This window comes from Leucopleurus acutus (assembly GCF_964270905.1).
Source record: "Leucopleurus acutus genome assembly, chromosome: 18".
NCBI classification, from domain to species: domain Eukaryota; kingdom Metazoa; phylum Chordata; class Mammalia; order Artiodactyla; family Delphinidae; genus Leucopleurus; species Leucopleurus acutus.
The window spans coordinates 11,047,174-11,067,819 of NC_139160.1; the positions used below are offsets into that span (position 1 = coordinate 11,047,174).

The window sequence follows — 20,646 nt, forward strand, 5'->3', positions numbered from 1 at the left end:
ATTTTAAATGATTTTCCTTTTTAGCTAGTTTCTTTTGGAAGATATATACATATTCAAAATATGCTACCATTTTTCAAGTTAATTGCATTTCTTTTTTGGAATTGCCTGCATGGTCAGTTTTTAAGTGACACAGGGAAACAGTTTCATTACTTTAGAGCTAAACTGTATTTTTGATGAAAGATGGTTTTATGACACCTATTAATTCAGCAAGCATGGCTTCAAATCTTTTCTCTTTTTCCAAAATTAAATCAATCCCTTGGGGATGACAGTTCTCCTTCAAAAATATAATTTAAAATGCTGTAGAGTTCAGCTGGTAGTGGGAATGGAGAGCCGACCCCGGGGAGCCCTGAGTAGCACCCCCATCTCCCCAAGGAGCCACAGCTGCCTCAGCTGGCCCCAGTCACCATCACTACAACCGTAAGCATCCAGGCCGAGGCCCAGCCCAGCAGCACCATGGGGAGCAGTGGCCCCTGTGGCTTCACATCTGCAGCACCTGCCTGCAGGGACAAGAAACTCATCACAGTGAAGGTTTTTGGAACAGTAAAATGGTTCAGCGTAAGAAACGGATGTGATTTTTTTCAATAGGAATAACACCAAAGAAGATGTATTTGTATACCAGTCTGCCCTAAAGAAGAATAACTCCAGGAGGCACCTTTGCAGTGTAAGAGATGGAGAAACTTGGAGTTTGATGTTGCTGAAAGGAGAAAAGGGTGTAGAAGCAGTGAATGTTCCAGGCCCTGGTGTTCTAGTGCCAGGCAGTAAATATGCAGCAGATGTAACCATGATAGATACCGTCCACATAATAGGGGTGCTCCACACAATTAACAGCAGAATGACCAGAATAATAAGAATGGAGAAAGAATGAGGGATCGGAGAGTGGTCCCAAAGGCCAGGCTCTACAGCAGGCCACTGTGCCCATCTTACTACGTGGAGACCCTACGGGTGTCGACCACAGTATTCCAACCCTACTGTGCAGGGAGAAGTGATGGAAGGTGCTGACAACCAGGGTGCAAGAGAGCAAGGTAGACCAGTGAGACAGAGTATGTAATGTGGTTTATAGACCACCATTCCACAAGGGCTTACTTCACCCAAGACAGCCTAGAGAGGACCACAATGAAGGAGCTAGGGAAAATCAAGGAGATGAGACTAAGGTCAGCAGTCACCTCAACGTTGTTAAGGACGTAGCTTCAATTACCAATGCAGACCCCCAGAAAACCCTAAAGTACAAGATGGCAAAGAGGAAAGCAGCAGATGCACCAGCTGAGAATTAGTCTTGCTGGAGGCTGAGTAAATGCACTTTTCCCATCTCTACCATCATCTGATTTAGCTATCGAACAAGAAGAAATGAATGTAAAGTTTCAGCAATAAGAAAAGAAGGAGAGTGGAGCTGAAGACCTCAAGTGCTTGCTCTTTGCCCCGTGACCAGATAGCTAGAAGTATTACCTGCACTACCTATGCAGGCTGGAGTTTTTACTATCTCTTTACTTAAAGACTCTTTGATGATGACAAACATTTTTTTTTTTTTAAGGCTGGTTTTTCTCAATACACCTTTAAACGTTTTTAAATTGTTTCATATTTGTTCAAGTTGAGATTTTAAGAAGCTTATTTTTAATTTATAATATAATAAAAGTTCACATGATTTTTTTTTCAAAAAAGTCAGTAAACTGCAAGCACCTGTTAATAAAGGTCTTTAAAAAACCCTGTAGATTCTGAAAATAGTTTTTTTAAAAAAAATCCTAGATATAAGGAATATTTTGAGTAATAGAATATATGTGAGTAGTTCTAAGAGGATTCTTTTGCAAAATACACCACTCATTTGATCATACTTGTTTAGGTATATTTGCTTTAAAATATCAGGCATATTACTTTATAGCTATACTATATTTAGAATGCTAGAATTTCAGTGAATGGCAAGAAAAGTGTTCTGTTTTTCCAAAGTTCTAGTTTTATTCCCCCAATGCAATGCCTTCAGCAGAACCTTATTTTATTTTATTTTTTTCCGGTACGCGGGCCTCTCACTGTTGTGGCCTCTCCCGTTGCGGAGCACAGGCTCTGGATGTGCAGGCTCAACGGCCATGGCTCATGGGACCAGCCGCTCCGCGGCATATGGGATCTTCCCGGACCGGGGCATGAACCCGCGTCCCCTGCATCGGCAGGCGGACTCTCAACCTCTGCGCCACTAGGGAAGCCCAGCAGAGCCTTATTTTATTACCCATATTCAAATAATTTTTACCCATTGGTCTTAAAATGGGTAATTCCTACTGGGTTTATCCAGTTAATATACATTTTCTATATACTAACAACTTTCTCCTCTAGCAGCTCTGACTAATAATGTACCTAATGACCACTGAGGGGGAATAATATAATCTTAATGCCACTTTCTCATTATTCAGAGATCTCCAGTTTTTAAAGTGTCATTATAAACTTTTAGATTTAAATGTATTTGAGGTGTTTCAACCTATAGCAGTTACTATGTTTTTCTTTTAAAACTTCAAATTGCTCCAACTCTGGGTATCTCTTCTAGTTGGTCTCTTAGTCCATTTGACCTGACCCTGTAGTCTTTGATAGCTTCCTTGCTATTTCCTATGACGATGTTTCTGGCTCATCCTGAACATTTTGTTGTTTCAGTCCTGGAATCAGCCGGTACTCCAAGAATCTCTAGTCTCTATTAATGGGAAATTTAGGACTTGCTGTGTTTTATCTCGACCTCCTCTTAGTTAAATCTGTATCTCTTTTCTTCCCCATTGAGACATCTTGTTGGCAAGTACATGGAGGATGTTAGAATTAGAAAAGCCTATAATTACACATATAACAGTCTAAGAACTACAGTACCAATACTACCCTACAGACATAATTACTGAAAACAGTTTGTTTTCCATATGCTCTCTCTGTTCTCCTTGCCATTTTTTAATTTCTGAGGTATAAACGTTATGGGCTGAATTGTGTTCCCCCAAAATTCATATGTTGAAGTTCCAACTCACAATGTGGCTATATTTGGAGATAAGGTCTTTAAGGAGGTAAAGTGAAGTGAAGTCATTAGGGTGGGTCCTAATACAATATGAATGTTATAAGGAGAGGAAATTAGAACACAGACACACACAGAAGACACACATGAAGATACAGGGAGGGGAAGTGGGTCATTTACAAGCCAAGGAGAGAGGCTTCAGAGTCCAACCCTGCTGACAGTTTGATCTTGGATTTCTAGCCTCCAGAATTGTGAGAAAATAAATGTCTATTGTTTAAGCTACTTGGACTCTGGTACTTTGTTATGGCAGTCCTAGCAAACTAATACAAGGGATTAACTACATTGTGAATGCACGTAGTTATTACATATTATTCTCTCTTATTTTAACTCTTAGTAGTTTTAAAGTACTTATATATTTAAGGTTCATCACATCCCTTACATTGATGTGTTTTGCCTATCTAAAGCTTATTCTATAGTTTATTCTTCAGGAAGGACTCATGGGAAGAATGTTTTTTGAGAACTGCATTTCGGTATTAGTTTATCAGGGACCATTATGTTTGACAGCCATTTGCTTTGCTATAAGATCCTTGACTAACCTTTCTTTGTACATCTCAAATTTGTTACTAATTTTCTTCTGGCTTAAAGTATTTTTGTTGAAAGTCTGATGACAGTTTAATATGCTTTCTATTGTAAGTCACTTGCTCTTTTTGCCCACATGTTCAAAGGATTTTGTTTAAATTCAGCAATTTTGCTAGATAGGTCTTAAATATTCTGAGTTGATTTCTCGTTTAAGTGGTATGCACTTTCAGTATGCAGTCTTGTATCTTTTTATATTTCAAGGAATTTTTTATACTGTTCACTGTTTGTTCTATTTCCTTGCTTTGGTTTTCTTCAGAGACTTGACTATACATGTTTGATTTACTTTGCTTATCTTTAATATTTGTCACTTTATCTTGAATCTTCATCTTTTTTTTTTCTTTCTCATTTTTTAAATTTAAAAATAAAGTGAAACTTACAGAAAAGTTACAAGCACAGTAGTAAGCAATTTTTTCCCTGAGCCATTTGAGAGTATTGCTGACATAATGTCCCATCATCCCTGAATATTGTGTTTGTATTCCTTTATATAATTCCTTTATATAATTATTAACATCAGTGTGTTACTACATTTATATAATTATATATAACAAAAACATTCCTTTATATAATTATTAATATCAATGTTTTACTACCATGTAATTCTCAAACCCCATTAAAATTTTGCTAATTGTCCCATAATGTCCTTTTTAGGAAAATGATCTAGTTCACAAAGTTTATGTTATAATGTAACTTTAGTCTGCTCAACAGAACAGTTTTTGTTCATTCTTTGTTCAGTCTTTGTTCATTCTCTGTCTCCCATGCCTGGCTAATAACCCTGTTAGGTGGACACACTCCTCACCTCTCTAGGACTTTGACACCATGTTGCCTGGTTATGCTCCTGACTCAGCTGAGGGCTCTGCCACCCTGCTGGCCACTGCAGCTCCTCACCTCTACCCCTAGTGCCTTGTTTAGCCCTACCTGTTAGCTTTATAAATTTTCAGGAAGGCCTGAAAACCCTGCCTTGTTTAGCCCTACCTGTTTAGCCTGAAACCCCTGCCTTGTTTAGCCCTACCTGTTAGCTTTATAAATTTTCAGGAAGGCAGGAGGAATAGTAAGAGGAAAAGAGCTTCATTTCTTTGTGTTTTATTTTTTTGTTTTTATTTATTTATTTATTTATTTTTGTTTAATGCCAGCTTTATTGAGATATAATTCACATATATTCAATTCACCCATTTAAAATTTATAATCCAAGGGTTTTAGTATATTCACAGATATATGCAACTATCAACACAGTGAATTTTAGAACATTTTTACCATCTCAGGAAAGAAACCTTGCACCCTTTAGCTCTCAACTTTTTATTCTCTCACTCCTTACCCCATTTCTAAGCAATCACTAACCTTTCTGATTCTATAGATTTGCCTATTCTGGACATTTCATACAAATTTTGAAATTGGGAAATGATGGGTCCCTTTAATTTCCACATAAATTTTAGGATCAACTTGTCAGTTTCTGAAAAAAAGACAACACACCCACACAAAACAACAACAATAACAACAAAACCCAACTGTGATCTTGATAGAGATTGTGTTGAATCTTTTATTTGGAGAATCTTACCAACTACACAATATTAAGTCCTCCAATCCATGAACATGGGATGTCTTTACATTTATTCGAGTCTTAATTTCTTTCAAAGAGGATTTGTACTTTTTGCCATAAGTCAAATGCCAGAAATCTTGACTTCTTTTGTTAAATTTATTCTCTAGTATTTTATTATTTTTGATGCTGTCATAGAGTTGTTTATAAATGTTATATTCGGATTTTCTTTGCTAGTATATACAATGGATTTTTATGTTATGATTCTGTATCCTGCAATCTTGCTGAAAATACTAGCACTAATAGTTTTATCTAGAATCTCCAGTATAATGTTGAACAGAACATTAGCACAGGTATCCTTGTCTTGTTACTGATCTTAGGGGGAACGCTTTCAGTCTTTTAGCATTAAATGTGTTGTTACCTGTGAGTTTTTCATTGATGCTTTTTATCAGATTGGGGAAACTCCATTTTATCCCTACTTTGCTGAACACTTTTTAAAATAAAGGGGTGTTGGATTTTGTCAAATGCCTTTTCTGTGTTTATTAAGATAAGCATTTATTGAGATAATAATATTAACATATTAATTAGTCTAGGTATAGGTTTGCCAATTTTGATCTTTACAAAGAATCAGCTTTTGTTTTTGTTGTGTTTTCTCTATTGTTTTTCTTATTCTCTATTTCAATACTTTTTCCTGTAATTCTTAGTGTTTTCTTCCTTCTGCTTGTTTTATGTTTAGTTTGTTCTTTTGTTATCCAATGTCATAAGGTGGAAGACTTGGTTGTTGATTTGATGTCTTTTTTAATATAAACACTTACAGTGTTGCCTCTGAGTACTGCTTTACCTGCTTATGTTTTGGCATTTGTGCCTTTATTTTCATTCATCTCAAAACATTTTATAATTTCCCTTTTGACTTCTTTTTGACACATTTTTATTTAGCAATTTGTTATTTCCATAATATTTTTGAATTTCTGAAATTTCTATTATTGATTTCTAATTTGATTCCATTTTGGTCAAAGAAGGTACTTTGTATTATATTTACCCTTGTAAATTTAATCAGGTTTGATTTATGGCTTAACAGTACTCTATCCAATGTTTGATGTACACTTAAGAGTTATGTATATTCTGCTGTTGTGGGGTGTAGTGTTATAGAGATATCTTTTAGGTCTGATCACTTTATAGTGTTGTTCAACTTTTATGTTTCTTTGTTGACTTCTGCCTAGTTGTTCTATCCACTGTTCGACTTGGGAATTGAAGTTATCAACTATTAATCTTAATTTGTCTTAATGTTTCTTCCTTCATTTCTGTCAAGTTCTTCTTCATGTATTTTGGTGCTTGGTTGTTAGATGCACATATGTTATTATCTTCTTGGTGGATTGATTCTTCTATTATTATTAAATGTCACTCTGCCTCTAGTAACATATTTTGTTTAAAGTCTGTTTTCGCTTAGTACAGCAACTCCAGCTTTCTTGTGAATTGTTGATAAATTTTCCCTTTTACTTTGAATCGATTTTTGACTTTGAATCTAGAGTATGCCTCCTATAGACAATACATTGTTAGATCTTGTTTTATTATCCAGTCTAATAACATCTGCCTTTTGAGCAGATTGTTTTTCCATTCACCTTTAATGTTACTGATATAGTTGGATTTACATCTGTCGTTCTGTCTGTTACCTATGTCTCATGTTCTTTTTAATTCCTTTATTCTTTACTCCTTTCTTTTGCATTAAATGAATATTTTCTATTGTAGCATTTTCATATCTTTAATGAATTTTTTCACTCTATTTCTTTTACTTATTTACTTAGTGGTTGCTATAGGACTTACCATTTAAATTTTAACTTATCAGAATCAACTTCAGATTTATACTAACTTAATTCCAGTGAGATATAGAAATGTTACTTCTTATAGATGTATTTTGTTTTTCTTCTTTTTTGTGATATAGTTATACGTAGTACATATTACAATGTTGGTTACAAACCCAACATTACATTATTATAATTATTACTTTATATAGTTGAATGTCTTTTAAGGAAGCTGAGAGAAGAAAATCAACTGTATGTTTATAGCTTTTGTTATATTAACCTAATTTTCATTTATGGATTTCCTCATTTGTTCATTTATCACCTGGACTTATTTCCTTAGCTCAATATAGCTTTCCCACTCACCTCCTTTGTGTTGTTATTAGCAAATACATTACATTTTTATGTTATAGGCAAAACCATACTTTATATACACATTATCTTATAAAATTGCTTTGAAATCTGTTAAGAGGGAAAAAGGAGAATAAATATGCATTTATACCATCTTTTATAACCACATGACTACTGGTGCTCTTTGTTTTTCATGTGGATTCAAATTACTGTCACTTTTAGCTTGAAAGACTTCCCTTTGTTATTTCTTATAAGGTAGGTCAGCTAGCAGTAAATTATCTTAGTTCTTATTTATTTGGGAATGTATCTTATTTTCCTTTTAGATTTGAAAGCTAGATTTGCTGGATATAAATTCTTGGTTGATATTTTTTTCTTTGAGTACTTTGAATGCTTTATTCCTCTGTGTTCTGGCCTCCATTTTTTCAGATGAGAAGTCTGCTGTTGATCTTATTATTGTTCTCTTTTAAGTAAGGAGTCATTTTTCTTGTGCTGCTTTTAAGATTTTCTCCTTGTCTTGGGCTTTCACCATTACTATGACTTTTCTGTTTGTAGATTTCTTTGCTTTTATCTTTCTTCAAGTCCATGGGCTTCCTGAATAGGTAAATTAATGCTTTTCAATAAATTGGGAACTTATCATCCATTAAATTTTTGAATATTTTGCTTTTCTTTTCTCTTTCTTCTCTGCTTTTGGTATTCTCATTCTTCATACCTTAGTACAGTTAATTGTTTCCCACATTTCTCTGAGGCTCTGATCATTCTTCACTCTCTTTTCTCTCTGGTTTTTGGATTGCATAACCTTTATCTGTTTATCTTATATTTGCTAATTCTTTCTTCTGCTTGTTCAAATATACTGTTGAGACCCTATAGAGAACTTTTCAATTCATTGTACTTTTCAACTCCAGAATTTCCATTTGGATTGTTTTTATAATATCTTTCTCTCTTTTAAAAAAAAATACTAAATTTTAATTTTATTGATAGTTTAAAATACTAATTCTATTAATATTTTCCCAGGTTTATTGAGAAGTAATTGACTATGTCACTGTATAAGTTTAAGGAGTACAGCATGATGATTTGGTTTACATATATTGTGAAATGATTATTGTAATAGATTCAACTAACATCCATCAGCTCATATAGATACAATAAAGAAAAGAAAAAAGGTTTTTCTTGTGATTAGAACTCTTAGAATTTATTAAAAAGTTTTTTCTTGTGATTAGAACTCTTAGAATTTATTCTCTTCACTTTCCTATATGTCAATATCTATCTCTTAATTGATATTCTCTATTTAATGTGACATTGTCATCATAACTATATTTACTTCTCTAATTATGGTTTCCTTTAGTTCTTTGAACATGTTTTTAATGGCTGCTTTGAAGTCTTTTTCTGTTAAATCTGACATCTGATTGCTGTCACTAGCAATTTCTGTTGCCTGCTTCTTCTCCCATGTATGGGTCATATTTTCCTGTTTCTATGTCTCTCAATGTTTGGTTGGGAAATGGACATTTTAGGTAATATATTGCTGCATGTCTGGGTACTACTATCCCCATCTCCTTTTAGGGCTTATTATTTGTTTATTGACTCGATAGATTACTTCAGTGGGTTTTTTCTTAATTTTATTTTTTTCTTAAATATTTGCAAGAACTCAGCATTGAAGCTGCAGCCTAGAGTGTTTTCTGGATAAAAATTATAAATATAAATTTTTAAATAGATGTCAGAGAGTTCATATTTTATATTTCTTCTTTGAATACTTTTAAATTTACTTTTCAAGTAATACATACATTTCATTTATATGATTTTAGTCTTTGGAAGTTTGCTGAAGTTTGTCTTATGAACCCAAATATGTGTCCTCTTTGCTAGTTGTTCCATGTGTTCTTGAAAAGAATGTGTATTGTCCTCTTGTTACACATAGTGTTCCATATTGAAATATTATACTGAAATGTTCTATTTTTAAGAAAGCTGAGTCATGTTACTCCTTTGAGTATAATTAGTACAAAATATGGTCATACACGGGTTTTTCTTTAAAAAATTATAATAGCTTTATTAAAGTATAGTTTACATATCATACAATTCACTCATTTTAAGTATACAAGTAAATTATTTTATATAAGCTTACAGAGTTGTGCAAACATCACCACAATCCACTTTTAGAACATTTCTACCACCCTGGAAAGATCTCACTTGCCAATTCTCAGTCATCATTCCTCATTCTCATCCCCATCCTATTCAAACCATTTTATATAATAGTTCTCTTTTGGAAAATACTTCTTAAAATAATAATCCAATAAATATTGATATTTATGCACAAATCTGCTTATTATACCTTAAAAAATATAAGTTTGAAGATTTGGAAGTGATCTGAATACCACAAATGGGATTCAGATAAGACAATTATTTTATATACATAATGGATTATATGTTTAGTCATTTAAATTGAATCATATTTTTAAAATATGGTATAATTAATTGGGATGTGAAGTTGTATTGCTACAATTAGCCAAAGTATGAAATAATGATCTTTGTATAACAGACTGAAAAAATTAAGACCATTCTTTTTCCCCAAATAAGACTAGTTTTATTAGACATCTTACATTATATTTCCCCTAAAAGATTTTATAACTTCCAAGAGAATATATTAAACATTTTTGATTCCTTTGTAAGCAGTATGAACCAAATGAAAGTAAAGTTTTTTTTTTTTACCTGATAATGGAATGTACATACAGTTCAGCAGTGTTAAAACGTAGATGTGGAGAAGCTATTTACAGTGTTTCACAACACACTTCTCAGTATTTTATTCCAGTCCTTATTTTTGGAAACCATGTACTTGGAGTTCTTAAGCATCATAGGTATAATACCCCCCAAAAAAACAAACAAAAAGGGTAAGAAGTATCACTAAACTGCTTCAGACAAATTACTTTTAAAATATAGTAATCATGAGCAAAGGAGAGTGATATCTTTAGTGTTTTGCATGACTTTTTACTTAAATTTACTTAAATTCATTGAATATTATTTAAAAAGTTATATCAGTAATTATTAGTACAGGACTTTCAGCTCAAAAGACTTGCCTGCAAGTTCAATGTGGGGCAAAGGACATGGGTGATTTCATATTCATACTTAATGGTTGCTTTGTTTCTCAAAACAAACAATTCTTTTATACATGCAGTAAATCAAGGAAAAGTGTGCAGCCTCTCTGAAAAGAGCCAAAGAAAAACATTTAAACAGACAAAAACTGAAAAGTGGTAGACTTTAGCAACAGTAGAAAACCAGAGTTTTATGATTGGAGTCCAGAAGGAAGACCAAAATCAAGGAAGATGAAATAGGGTAGTATGTTTTTAATCTTAAACATTAGGGGGTAGATGATTTTACTCTAAATCGTAGATTTTCCCTGAAGAAGGAAAAGTCATTTAAAAGTAGCTTTAAAATGACTTGGGAAAATGAAAATGATTACATTATGATGAATTTTCTCATACAGCTTTACAATTCAGAAGACATTTATTAAAGCGTTTCTGTGTACAGAGCACTATTATAGGCATTATGGAAGATGCAAAACTATAAATTATCTTTAAGAATCTTACAGCCAAATAAGGGAGAAAGACATACAAAAGCTGAAAAGTAAAGTTGCATGAAAATATAGTCATGGTATAATCTGTGAACACTAAGTCCTATGTGATCATGGAGAAGGGTTCAGATTGTAAGAACTGGGAAATGCTTGGAAGAGAAGACAGCTTTAAAACCAGTTCGGGGGACTTCCCTTGTGGTGCAGTGGTTAAGAATCCACCTGCCAATGCAGGGGACACAGGTTCAATCCCTGGTCCAGGAAGATCCCACATGCCACAGAGCAACTAAGCCTGTGCACCACAACTACTGAGCCTGTGCTCTAGAGCCTATGTGCCGCAACTACTGAGCCTGCATGCTGCAATTACTAAAACCTGCGTGCCTAGAGCCCGTGCTCGCACCAAGAGAAGTCACCACAGTGAGAAGCCCGCACAATGCAACAGAGTAGTCCCTGCTCACCGCAACTAGAGAAAGCCCAGGCTTAGCAACGAAGACCCGACACTGACATAAATAATTAAATAAATTAATTAATTTAAAAAAAAAACAAACCAACAAAAAACGGTTCAGGGAGGCCCGAGAAGCTTTAGATTCATAAAAATTAAGTGATTTTTGTTTCTTTTGCTGGGGGAAAAATCTGTTTCCCTCTGTTACCTTTCATGAATTCATCCAACAGAAAAACACTCTTGTTTTTTTTTAATCAATTGGTATCCTTTAGCCGGTTTCTTTTACTTATGAGGATGACAATTAGCATTCACAAATAATCTTTTAAAACCTACTATCCAGTTTACAACATTTCTTGCTTAATTAATTCATTTTTAAAACATTCAACCTGACTTCAGATTTTGTCCATAATGGAATAACTGGTACTAGATGTGCCCTACCACTGTAAATCACTATGAAAATGGGCAAAATACACAAAGCATCCGTTTTTAGACATTTGTCGGTACACATAGCACAGGCCCAAGATCCTTGAGAGGAGGAAAGCTTTTTTCTTTTCTTTTTCATTTTAACATCTTTATTGGAGTATAATTGCTTTACAATGGTATGTTAGTTTCAGCTTCACAACAAAATGAATCAGTTATATATATACATATGTTCCCATATCTCTTCCCGGTTGCGTCTCCCTCCCTCCCACCCTCCCTATCCCACCCCTCCAGGCCGCAAAGCACCGAGCTGATCTCCCTGTGCTATGCGGCTGCTTCCCATTAGCTATCTACCTTACGTTTGGTAGTGTATATATGTCCATGCCTCTCTCTCGCTTTGTCACAGCTTACCCTTCCCCCTCCCCATAGCCTCAAGTCCATTCTCTAGTAAGTCTGTGTCTTTATTCCTGTTTCACCCCTAGATTTATCATGACATTTTTTTCCTTAAATTCCATATATATGTGTTAGCATACGGTATTTGTCTCTCTCTTTCTGACTTACTTCACTCTGTATGACAGACTCTAGGTCTATCCACCTCATTACAAATAGCTCAATTTCGTTTCTTTTTATGGCTGAGTAATATTCCATTGTATATATGTGCCACATCTTCTTTATCCATTCATCCGATGATGGACACTTAGGTTGTTTCCATCTCTGGGCTACTGTAAATAGAGCTGCAATGAACATTTTGGTACATGACTCTTTTTGAATTATGGTTTTCTCAGGGTATATGCCCAGTAGTGGGATTGCTGGGTCATATGGTAGTTCTATTTGCAGTTTTTTAAGGAACCTCCATACTGTTCTCCACAGTGGCTGTATCAATTTACATTCCCACCAACAGTGCAATAGGGTTCCCTTTTCTCCACACTCTCTCCAGCATTTATTGTTTCTAGATTTTTTGATGATGGCCATTCTGACTGGTGTGAGATGATATCTCATTGTAGTTTTGATTTGCATTTCTCTAATGATTAGTGATGTTGAGCATTCTTTCATGTGTTTGTGGGCAGTCTGTATGTCTTCTTTGGAGAAATGTCTGTTTAGGTCTTCTGCCCATTTTTGGATTGGGTTGTTTGTTTTTTTGTTATTGAGCTGCATGAGCGACTTATAAATTTTGGAGATTAATCCTTTGTCAGTTGCTTCATTTGCAAATATTTTCTCCCATTCTGAGGGTTGTCTTTTGGTCTTCTTTATGGTTTCCTTCGCTGCGCAAAAGCTTTTAAGTTTCATTAGGTCCCATTTGTTTATTAGTTTTTATTTCCATTTCTCTAGGAGGTGGGTCAAAAAGGACCTTGCTGTGATTTATGTCATAGAGTGTCCTGCCTATGTTTTCCTCTAAGAGTTTGATAGTTTCTGGCCTTACATTCAGGTCTTTAATCCATTTTGAGCTTATTTTTGTGTATGGTGTTAGGGAGTGATGTAATCTCATACTTTTACATGTAGCTGTCCAATTTTCCCAGCACCACTTATTGAAGAGCCTGTCCTTTCTCCACTGTACATTCCTGCCTCCTTTATCAAAGATAAGGTGACCATATGTGCATGGGTTTATCTCTGGGCTTTCTATCCTGTTCCATTGATCTATATTTCTGTTTTTGTGCCAGTACCATACTGTCTTGATTACTGTAGCTTTGTAGTATAGTCTGAAGTCAGGAAGCCTGATTCCTCCAGCTCCGTTTTTCGTTCTCAAGATTGCTTTGGCTATTCGGGGTCTTTTGTGTTTCCATACAAATTGTGAAATTTTTTGTTCTAGTTCTGTGAAAAATGCCAGTGGTAGTTTGATAGGGATTGCATTGAATCTGTAGATTGCTTTGGGTAGTAGAGTCATTTTCACAATGTTGATTCTTCCAATCCAAGAACATGGTATATCTCTCCATCTATCTGTTTCATCTTTAATTTCTTTCATCAGTGTCTTATAATTTTCTGCATACAGGTCTTTTGTCTCCTTAGGTAGGTTTATTCCTAGGTATTTTATTCTTTTCGTTGCAATGGTAAATGGGAGTGTTTTCTTGATTTCACTTTCAGATTTTTCATCACTAGTGTATAGGAATGCCAGAGATTTCTGTGCATTAATTTTGTATCCTGCTACTTTACCAAATTCATTGATTAGCTCTAGTAGTTTTCTGGTAGCATCCTTAGAATTTTCTATGTATAGTATCATGTCATCTGCAAACAGTGACAGCTTTACTTCTTCTTTTCCGATTTGGATTCCTTTTATTTCCTTTTCTTCTCTGATTGCTGTGGCTACAACTTCCAAAACTATGTTGAATAAGAGTGGTGAGAGTAGGCAACCTTGTGTTGTTCCTGATCTTAGTGGAAATGCTTTCAGTTTTTCACCATTGAGGATGATGTTGGCTGTGGGTTTGTCATATATGGCCTTTATTATTCTGAGGAAAGTTCCCTCTATGCCTACTTTCTGCAGGGTTTTTATCATAAATGGGTGTTGAATTTTGTCAAAAGCTTTCTCTGCATCTATTGAGATGATCAAATGGTTTTTCTCCTTCAATTTGTTAATATGGTGTATCATGTTGATTGATTTGCATATATTGAAGAATCCTTGCATTCCTGGAATAAACCCCACTTGATCATGGTGTATGATCCGTTTAATGTGCTGTTGGATTCTGTTTGATAGTATTTTGTTGAGGATTTTTGCATCTATGTTCATCAGTGATATTGGCCTGTAGTTTTCTTTCTTTGTGACATCCTTGTCTGGTTTTGGTATCAGGGTGATGGTGGCCTCATAGAATGAGTTGGGGAGTGTTCCTCCCTCTGCTATATTTTGGAAGAGGTTGAGAAGGATAGGTGTTAGCTCTTCTCCAAATGTTTGATAGAATCCACCTGTGAAGCCATCTGGCCCTGGGCTTTTGTTTGTTGGAAGATTTTTAATCACAGTTTGAATTTCAGTGCTTGTGATTGGTTTGTTCATATTTTCTATTTCTTCCTGATTCAGTCTTGGTAGGTTGTGCCTTTCTAAGAATTTGTCCATTTCTTCCAGGTTGTCCATTTTATTGGTCTAGAGTTGCTTGTAGTAATCTCTCATGATCTTTTGTATTTCTGCAGTGTCAGTTGTTACTTCTCCTTTTTCATTTCTAATTCTATTGAGTCTTCTCCCTTTTTTTCTTGATGAGTCTGGCTAATGGTTTATCAATTTTGTTTCTCCTTTCAAAGAACCAGCTTTTAGTTTTATTGATCTTTGCTATCGTTTCCTTCATTTCCTTTTCATTTATTTCTGATCTGATTTTTATGAATTCTTTCCTTCTGCTAACTTTGGGGTTTTTTTGTTCTTCTTTCTCTAATTGCTTGAGGTGCAAGGTTAGGGTGTTTATTCAAGATGTTTCCTGTTTCTTAAGGTAGGATTGTATTGCTATAAACTTCCCTCTTAGAACTGCTTTTGCTGCATCCCATAGATTTTGAGTCATCGTGTCTCCATTGTCATTTGTTTCTAGGTATTTTTTGATTTCCTCTTTGATTTCTTCAGTGATCACTTCGTTAATTAAGTAGTGTATTGTTTAGCCTCCATGTGTTTGTATTTTTTACAGATCTTTTCCTATAATTGATATCTAGTCTCATAGCGTTGTGGTCGGAAAGGATACTTGATACGATTTCAGTTTTCTTAAATTTACCAAGGCTTGATTTGTGACCCAAGATATGCTCTATCCTGGAGAATGTTCCATGAGCACTTGAGAAAAATGTGTATTCTGTTGTTTTTGGATGGAATGTCCTATAAATATCAATTAAGTCCATCTTGTTTAATGTATCATTTAAAGCTTGTGTTTCCTTATTTATTTTCATTTTGGATGATCTGTCCATTGGTGAAAGTGGGGTGTTAAAGTCCCTTACTATGAATGTGTTACTGTTGATTTCCCCTTTTATGGCTGTTAGTATTTGCCTTATGTATTGAGGTGCTCCTATGTTGGGTGCATAAATATTTACAATTGTTATATCTTCTTCTTGGATTGATCCCTTGATCATTATGTAGTGTCCTTCTTTGTCTCTTGTAATAGTCTTTGTTTTAAAGTCTATTTTGTCTGATACGAGAATTGCTACTCCAGCTTTCTTTTGGTTTTCCATTTGCATGAAATACCTTTTTCCATCCCCTTACTTTCAGTCTGTATGTGTCTCTAGGTCTGAAGTGGGTCTCTTGTAGACAGCAAATATATGCGTCTTGTTTTTGTATCCATTCAGCCAATCTGTGTCTTTTGGTGGGAACATTTAGTCCATTTACATATAAGGTAATTATCGACATGTGTGTTCCCATTCCCATTTTCTTAATTGTTTTGAGTTCGTTATTGTAGGTCTTTTCCTTCTTTTGTGTTTCTTGCCTAGAGAAGTTCCTGTAGCAGTTGTTGTAGAGCTGGTTTGGTGGTGCTGAACTCTCTCAGCTTTTGCTTGTCTGTAAAGGTTTTAATTTCTCCATCAAATCTGAATGAGATCCTTGCTGGGTAGAGTAATCTTGGTTGCAGGTTTTTCTCCTTCAGCACTTTCAATATGTCCTGCCAGTCCCTTCTGGCTTGCAGAGTTTCTGCTGAAAGATCAGCTGTTAACCTTATGGGGATTCCCTTGTGTGTTATTTGTTGTTTTTCCCTTGCTTCTTTTAATATGCTTTCTTTGTTTTTAATTTTTGATAGTTTGAAAAATATGTGTCTTGGCATATTTCTCCTTGCATTTATCCTGTATGGGACTCTCTGTGCTTCCTGGACTGGATTAACTATTTCCTTTCCCATATTAGTGAAATTTTCAACTATAATGTCTTCAAATATTTTCTCAGTCCCTTTCTTTTTCTCTTCTTCTTCTGGAACCCCTATAATTCGAATGTTGGTGCGTTTAATGTTGTCCCAGAGGTCTCTGAGACTGTCCTCAATGCTTTTCATTCTTTTTTCTTTATTCTCCTCTGCAGTAGTTATTTCCACTATTTTATCTTCCAGGTCACTTATCCGTTCTTCTGCCTCAGTTATTCTGCTATTGATCCCATCTAGAGTATTTTTCATTTCATTTATTGTGTTGTTCATCATTGTTTGTTTCATCTGTAGTCCTTCTAGGTCCTTGTTAACTGTTTCTTGCATTTTGTCTATTCTATTTCTAAGATTTTGGATCATCTTTACTATCATTATTCTGATTTATTTTTCAGGTAGACTGCCTATTTCCTCTTCATTTGTTAGGTCTGGTGGGTTTTTATCTTGCTCCTTCATCTCCTGTGTGTTTTTCTGTCTTTTCATTTTGTTTATCTTACTGTGTTTGGGGTCTCCCTTTTGCAGGCTGCAGGTTCGTAGTTCCCGTTGTTTTTTGAGTCTGTCCCCAGTGGCTAAGGTTGGTTCAGTGGGTTGCGTAGGTTTCCTGGTGGAGGGTACTAGTGCCTGTGTTCTGGTGGATGAGGCTGGATCTTGTCTTTCTGGTGGGCAGGTCCACGTCTGGTGGTATGTTTTGGGGTGTCTGTAGACTTATTATGATTTTGGGCAGCCTCTCTGCTAATGGGTGGGGTTGTGTTCCTGTCTTGCTAGTTGTTTGGCATAGGGTGTCCAGCACTGTAGCTTGCTGGTCGTTGAGTGAAGCTGGGTGCTGGCGTTGAGATGGAGATCTCTGGGAGATTTTCGCCGTTTGATATTATGTGCAGCTGGGAGGCCTCTTGTGGACCAGTGTCCTGAAGTTGGCTCTCCCACCTCAGAGGCACAGCACTAACTCCTGGCTGCAGCACCAAGAGCCTTTCATCCACACGGCTCCTTAATTTGGGATGATTCGTTGTCTATTCATGTATTCCACAGATGCAGGTTCATCAAGTTGACTGTGGAGCTTTAATCCACTGCTTCTGAGGCTGCTGGGAGAGATTTCCCTTTCTCTTCTTTTTCTCACAGCTCCCAGGGGCTCAGCTTTGGATTTGGCCCTGCCTGTGTGTGTAGGTCGCCGGAGGGCGTCTGTTCTTTGCTCAGACAAGACGGGGTTAAAGGAGCCGCTGATTCGGAGGCTCTGGCTCACTGAGGCCGGGGGTAGGGAGGGTCACGGAGTGCGGGGCGGGCCTGCGGCGGCAGAGGCCGGCGTGATGTTGCCAGCCTGAGGCGTGCCGTGCGTTTTCTCGGGGGAGTTGTCCCTGAATCCCGGGACCCTGGCAGTGGCGGGCTGCACAGGCTCGCCGGAAGCGGGTTGTGGATAGTGACCTATGTTCGCACACAGGCTTCTTGGTGGCGGCAGCAGCGGCCTTAGCGTCTCATGTCTGTCTCTGGGGTCTGCACTTTTAGCTGCGGCTCGCGCCTGTCTCTGGAGCTCCCTAAAGCAGCGTTCTTAATCCCCTCTCCTCGCGCACCAGGAAACAAAGAGGGAAGTAAAAGTCTCTTGCCTCTTCGGCAGGTCCAGACTTTTCCCCAGACTCCCTCCCGGGTAGCCGCGGTGCACTAACGCCCTGCAGGCTGTGTTCACGCCGCCAACCCCGGTCCTCTCCCTGCGCTCCAACCGAAGCCGGAGCCTCAGCTCCCAGCCCCACCCGCCCCGGCGGGCGAGCAGACAAGCCTCTCGGTTGGTGAGTGCCGGTCGGCCCTGATCCTCTGTGCGGGAATCTCCCCGCTTTGCCCTCCGCACCCCTGTTGCTGCGCTCTCCTCCGCAGCGCCGAAGTTCCCCCACTCCGCCACCCGCAGTCTCCGCCCGCGAAGGGGCTCCTAGTGTGTGGACACTTATCCTCCTTCACAGACCCCTCCCACTGGTGCAGGCCCCGTCCCTATCCTTTTGTCTCTGTTTATTTTCTTCTTTTGCCCTAACCAGGTACGTGGGGGGTTCCTTGCCTTTTGGGAGGTCTGAGTTCTTCTGCCAGCATTCGGTAGGTGCTCCGTAGGAGTTGTTCCACGCGTAGATGTATTTCTGGTGTATCTGTGGGGAGGAAGGTGATCTCCGCGTCTTACTCTTCCGCCATCTTCCCGGAAGTCGAGGAAAGCATTTTGAGATGTGCTTCTTAATGACCCCAGCTCTCTGGCTGGGGCTAGTATTTTTATTGATGCATAAAGGAGGTAGAAGCCAGGCATAGCCGGTTGGGCCTGCTGCTCTGAGGTACTGAAACAGCTGGAACTTGTGGGGCAGGGTATCGAAAAGGAGCAAGCTCTTGGGGTAAGGATAGAAGTCTTTGTCAGGGTTCCCGTGTTGAGATGCTGTGAGCCGTGGGTGGAAAATGTTACCAAGAGCAGAAGAGAGATACCAGGGGTCACACACTTGTTTGAGACTTTGGAGTATCGACCCAATTAGAGAAGGTTTATGCCCACATCCTCGAGTGCTCAGTAATTATTAAACAAACAAATGAGGGACTTTCTTGGCGGTCCAGTGGTTAGGATTCTGCCCTTCCACTGCAGGGGGCATGGGTTTGATCCCTGGTCGGGGAACTAGGATCCCTCATGCCGCATGGCATGACCAAAACCAAAACCAAAACAAACGAATGACACTAGTGGTGTAGACAATTCAGGGGTTTCCTCTATTAGATTATAATTATTCACACATTTTCCCCATCAAATCATTTCTAAAAAGTGTATCTTTTATCATTCTATGATATTGATTGCTTTTGCAATTTAATTTTTAAAACTTTCAGCCTACCAAAATATCCATTCTTCTGTGCAACTATATGCATGTTAAAAAAAATCTTTGGGGAGTTCCCTAGTTGCCTAGTGGTTAGGATTCCAGGCTTTCACTGCCATGGCTTGGGTTCAATCCCTGGTCAGGGAACTGAGATCCTGCAAGCTTCGTGGCGCAGCCGAAAAAAACAACTTTTCTTATATTAGAAGAATGAGTTACATAAAATTACTTGATATTTGTAAATGATTGCTTAATTTGGTATAAGTAGTTTATTAACATTATGTTTAATATTTCTCTTAGATATTGGTTTATATTAGTGATGTGTTTCTCTTGTTCAGTATTTGAAATATTGCAGTAATTATAGTGCTGGTACTTGGCACTTCTGCTAATTTGATATATGTCATTGTTATAACTTTTTAAGATTTGATTGGTTGAGTCATTTTCAACTATGTTGAAGCACTGACTTCACTTCTTGCATTGAAATACTCTATGCTAATCTGTTTGCCCTTTGTTGGCATGCTTGTGACTGTAACCTTTTATTTTCCTCTACATTCTTTCTTATTAGGATCTGGTAGTAATGATTGTAGGGCATGTGATTGAATAAAATTCAATAATATATTGAATAATTGTTATATTCAAGGAACTGTTCTAAAGCTTTGGGGATTAAGCTTATATTTTATTTAAGAGAATAATTGTATCTGTAAATGTTTATAATTAAAAGTTGATATGTATACCACAAAAGAAACATAATGCAAATACTATTAACGTTTTGGGGAAGGATGATTAATTCCAGCTGCAGAAGATTTAGGAACTCTTCATAGAGAAGGAAATTTTTCAGGATTCTTGAAAAAAATAAGTAATGGAGAGGGTGAGCAGGACGTGATGATAGAATGTGAGACAGTGGGCATGATTGAAGGGATAGAAGCAAGGGAGTACGGAGTACAGGATGTGTTTATGGATTGATCCATAATCAGGCATGGCTTCATGGGAGAATACAGAGTAGATGGTGTGATTTATGGTAGAATGAGAGGGTGATTATCATAGGTTGAAACCAAGTTATTGAAGGTTTTGAATATCAAAGCAATGAATTTGGATTTTCCAGTCATGTGAATTATCAAAAAATTTGTAGCAAGAGAATGGTTTGATCCTATATATGTATTTTCCTTGAGTAGTTTGGAGATATTAGAGTTTGAATGATTATTTTTTAATGAATTCAAATGGATTATTTATTCGTTTTGAGGAGAAAATCATTGTACAGTATACAAGTGGCAACATTCTCTTAATTATACATCAGAAAATATGATTCCTTGAATATTGGAATGTCATTACTATGTTAATATCAGCATCATTTG

The 20,646-nt window shown here is 36.8% G+C and overlaps 1 protein-coding gene and 1 pseudogene across 4 annotated transcripts in view; both read left to right on the plus strand.

Moving 5' to 3' along the window:
• Positions 1 to 20,646, plus strand: part of NBEA (neurobeachin) — a gene marked incomplete at its 5' end in the record, with an annotated part of 627,381 nt that overhangs the window by 88,913 nt on the left and 517,822 nt on the right. The gene's annotated exons all lie outside the window — the stretch shown is intronic.
• LOC309974919 (Y-box-binding protein 1-like) lies at positions 454 to 1,271 on the plus strand (annotated as a pseudogene). Its single transcript has one exon. The product of its transcript is annotated as a Y-box-binding protein 1-like (transcript).